At 43.5% G+C, this 5,000-nt stretch overlaps 1 protein-coding gene across 22 annotated transcripts in view; it reads right to left on the bottom strand.

The window, feature by feature from the left end:
* Positions 1-5,000, bottom strand: part of si:ch1073-391i24.1 — a 329,366-nt gene that overhangs the window by 100,352 nt on the left and 224,014 nt on the right.

The raw sequence follows: 5,000 nt of genomic DNA, 5'->3' as shown, positions 1-5,000 counted from the left end.
TTTTATTATGTTCTCGCTGGCTGTCAGCATAAAGTGATTTAATTCTGTATTACATCTACTGTGATCTGTTGAATGACAAAATCACGCAAACGGAAACTGAGAGAATCTTCATGAGGTTGAAAGAATCTGAAATTTGTTCTGCACTGGCTCTCAAATATTCATTTCAAGAGTTCACACTTGCATGTTGTCCCGGGAGAGAACCCTGAGCTCGGAGATAGTTGAGCCCAGGGCTCCCGCCCGGTCCATAGAGCATGTGAGGGGAGTACGAGATCAGGTGGTTCTCGAGAGCTCCCCTTTTGTAAAGGAGGAAAGGAGGAGAAAGGGGTGGATGGGGGTTTCTTCAGAAAACAAAGATAAGGGAGTAAATCTAGCTAGGCTACTTATAGTGAGTTAGGATAGATCTGATTGGCTAACTAATGAGTGTGGATGGGAAGTCATTTATATCACGTGCTCCTCTCGAAATTAGTTTGAAAAACTTCCCTTATTCAGTCATTGTCATCACGCAGTGAGTTTATTTACACATTTGTTATTGGAACTGTAAATGCTTTTGAAACGGAGCAATGAAGTGTGTTAAATTAATGGCTAAATGGGGACAGCGCCCTCTACAGTGTGCGTAATGTAATAAGCTCTTGGAGAAGAGACCGCCCACAGCAGAGTTAACGAAGCATTGCTGTGGGTAAGTTGAACGTTTCTCCTGGGTGGAAAATGACCATTAATAAGTGTTTAAAACACATAAATATTAGCTTTAATGACACTTAATGTTCCAATGAATGTGTTGGGACACTGTTGAGTTGTGTTTGGCGTTGAGTGTGCTGCTCAATCTTGAGTTTTTAACGTGTTTATATAACGAGGCCTGATTGTAATCAGTTTGTCTTGTGTTTTATATGGAGGTGGTCATTGTCTTTATGAACCAGCAACTATTTACACGCGCTGTCTTGTGCAGTACAAAGACAGCCCAGGCAAGACCGTCACACTTTCTCAGGTGTTGCTTTTTTAGATTGGTCTCTTGGAAATACCTGCCTTATAATGCCATCACTGACCAATCAGAATCAAGCGTTTCACAGAGCCGTGTAATATAATATGATCACTATTACACATGCAGGGCAGCGGGCAGCACAATCGCCTCACAACAAGTTCAGTTGGTGTTTCTGTGTGGAGTTTGCATGTTCTCCCCGTGTTGGCGTGGGTTTCCTCTGGGAGCTTCGGTTTTTCCCCACAGTCCAAACACATGCGCTATAGGGGAACTGATGAACTAAATTGGTCGTAGTGTATGAGTGTGGGTGTTTCCTAGTGATAGGTTGCAGCTGGAAGGGCATCCGCTGTGTAAAACATGTGCTGGATAAGTTGGCGGTTCATTCCACAGTGGTGACCTCAGATTAATAAAGGGACTAAGTCGAAAAGAAAATGAATGAATGAATCACACACACACACACACACACACACGCACGCACGCACGCACGCACACGCACACACTGCATTGTTGTTTTCCTAAAGTGAAAAGAGTACAGCATAATAAATCAATGCTATGAATGTACTGACAGCTGTACATTGAGGGTTATATTGAGGATTGTTTGTGTGTGTGTGTGTGTGTGTGTGTGTGTGTGTGTGTTGTCCATCATCAGTCATGTGTGATGTGTCCAGCAGGAGTGTGAGCACTGTCTCCTGTCAGCAGAAAGAGCTGGTCTGCTGTTGTATGATGATTTTGCTGATGTATCTCTCTCTGTGTGTGTGTGTGTGTGTGTGTGTGTGTGTGTGTGTGCGCGCTGAGCAGCTGCTGCAGTAAACCTGCATTCAGAGCACCTGGAGCTCTGGCTTTACATTCGTCTTCAGCTCTTCTGCGTTATGACTGCTGCTGTTTCTCCTAGAGGAGCGCTGAGTGCTGTTCAGTGGGTCTGTCAGAGGCAATGCCCTGCACTGATACTGTACACAAACAGACTGCAGCTCTCACAACTACACCTGTTACACAGCACCGTCCACACAGCCTTCACACACACACACTGAAACACTACAGTGACAAGTGGACAACACCCTGGTAACCAGTCAGAACAAACCTAGCAACCACTCAGAACATCCAAGCAACACCCCAGCAACTATTTAGAAAACTATAGCAACCATTCAAAAAGCCCTGGCAACCAAACACAACAACTTGATTATCATCATAGCAAACAGTGAGGATAGCCCGGCAACCAGCAGAACCTGAGCAACCACCAGAAAAGAACAGCACCTTCATAACCACTCAAAACAACATGGCAACACCCTAGCAACCATTCAAAACAACCTGAAAAAACCCAAACAGCCACCAATAACAACAACATCCATTTAAAAATGACCACATGACAGCACGCTAGCAACCACTCACAATGATTTCACAAAACCCTAGCAACCACTCACAACAACCTAGCAACACACTGGCAATCAGCAGAACCTGTGCAACCTCCAGAAAAGAACAGAAAACACAAAATGACCACCTGACAGCATGCTAGCAACCACTCATAATGACCTGACAACACCCTAGCAACCACTCACAACCTCACAACACCCTGGCAATCAGAAGAACTTGTGCAACCCTCAGAAAAGAACAAAAAACACTAAATAACCCACTGACAGTACCCTAGCAACCACTTACAATGACGTGATAATACTGTAGCAACCACTCATAACAACCTAGCAACAGCCTGGCAATGAGAAGAACTTGTGCAACCTTCTGAAAAGAACAGAAAACACGCAATGACTACCTGACAGCACCTTAGCAACAACTCTCAGCAACCTGACAACAGCCTAGCAACCACTCACAACAACCGAGCAACAAGCTGGTAAGCAGAAGAACTTGTGCAACCTCAAGAAAAGAACAGGAAACACCAAATAACAACCTGCCAGCACCCTAGCAACCACTCACAACGACCTGACAACACCCTAGCAACCACTCAGAACAACCTAGCAAGACCCTGGCAACCAGAAGGACTTGTGCAACCCTCTGAAAAGAACAGAAAACACCAAATGACCACCTGACAGCACCCTAGCAACCACTCAAAACGACCTGACAACACCCTAGCAACCACTCACAACAACCTAGCAACACCCTGGCGACCAGTAGAATTTGTGCAACCTTCAGAAAAGTACAGAAAGCACTAAATGACCACCTGACAGCACCCTAGCAACCACTCACAACAACCTGAAAACACCCTAGCAACCACTCAGAACAACATAGAAACACCCTGGCAACTAGAAGAACTTGTGCAACCTTGAGAAAAAAACAGAAAACACTAAATGATTACGTGACAGCACCCTAGCAACCACTCACAACAATCTGACAACAGCCTAAAATCACAACCTAGCAACACCCTGGCAACCAGGATAACCTGTGGAACCTTCAAAAAAAACAATGACCACCTGACAGCACCCTAGCAACCACTCAAAACAACCTAACAACATCCTGGCAACCAGCAGAGCCTGTATAACCCCCATAACAGAAAAACACAACACTCAGAGCACCCAAACTCCCCCAGAACAGCCCAGGACAGCATTCAGAAGCGCAGCATCACATCAATCACACAGACAACCTGGAAAAACAACCTCCTAATGAGTTTTTAATTAGTCTTCCTTGACTCGCTCTCATAAAAATATGTAAAAATGCATTAAAAATAATAAGACAAACGTACTTGAGAGGCAACGCTGCATATATTAAGGCTTGTTTTCGTAGCCTGTTTCCCTAATTTAAGTGTATTTAGTTTCGCTGCACTGGAGATTTCCACACTCACTTTTAATTATTTTTTTTAAGCTTAAAACAAAGGAGAAACTCAACGCCAGAAACTCAAAACTTGTCTGAAACTAGTCCTAATGTCTGCTGCGGTGCTGCCTCTCAAGTGAATCATCCTGTTTTAAGAAGCTTTAAATGTAAAAGTACACACAAACACTCATTAAGAAGTGTGTTTTTTTTACTCTGAAGCAGGAGACTGTTATTTAACTCAATTAAAAGCTTAACAACCTGCAGTTACCTGCGCTGAAATAACAAACAGAAATCAAACACACATTCAACACTGCAACACATTTATTTCTTCCTCTGGGTTTATATTCATTCATTCATTTTCGTTTTAGCTTAGTCCCGTAATTTTATTACCTATGTATATTGTTTTAGACCACATTTTATGTATATACCGTAAATTTTCTTTTTCTTAAACTCTACTATTTTTTATATATTTTTTTATATTAATGTTAAGCACCTTGGGTCTGAGAGTAACGCAATTTCGATTCTCTATATGTCTTGTACATGTGGCTGAATTGACAATAAAGCTGACTTTGACTTGATTTACCTGGGGTCGACACAGTGGAATGAACCACCAACTATTCCAGCATATATTTTACACAGCAAATGTTCGGTGTGTGTGTGTGTGTATGTGTGTGTGTGTGTGTGTGTGTGTGTGTGTGTGTGTGTGTGTGTGTGTGTGCAGCAGCTCCACAAGTGTTCTTGTGTGTGTTCCTCCGTCCGCAGGGATGCTCTTCAGCTCAGATCTCCATCACCTGCTCCTGATCTGATGGATAATTGCGTTGTCTGAGTTTCCCGCAGGAGCGCTCCACAAACTCTTTCAGCACATGCGAGAATACTTCAGCTCAGACATGTTCATTTATAAGCCAGGGGAGGTTGAGTGCTTGATTCTGATTGGCTGATGAACATCCTAAGGTGTTCTGGTAAGTTATAGACTGTACAATATAATTCATTCATTTTCCTTCTGCTAAATCTCTTTATTCACACAGCAGAATGAACCACCAACTATTCCAGCATAGGTTTTACACAGCGATGCCCTTCCAGCTGCGACCAAGTACTGTGAAACACCCATACACACTTATTCACACACACACACACACACTATGGCCAGTGTAGTTGATCAGTTCCCCTATAGCGCATGTGTTTGGACTGTGGGGGAAACCAGAGCACCCGGAGGAAACCCACGCCAACACGGGGAGAACATGCAAACTCCACACAATGCTAACCACTGAGACCC

The sequence above is a fragment of the Danio rerio genome, chromosome 2, assembly GCF_052040795.2.
Source record: "Danio rerio strain M-AB ecotype USA chromosome 2, GRCz13ab, whole genome shotgun sequence".
NCBI lineage: Eukaryota > Metazoa > Chordata > Actinopteri > Cypriniformes > Danionidae > Danio > Danio rerio.
The sequence above is the reverse complement of the archived record's forward strand: the minus strand, read 5'-3'. Positions and strand labels throughout refer to the sequence as shown.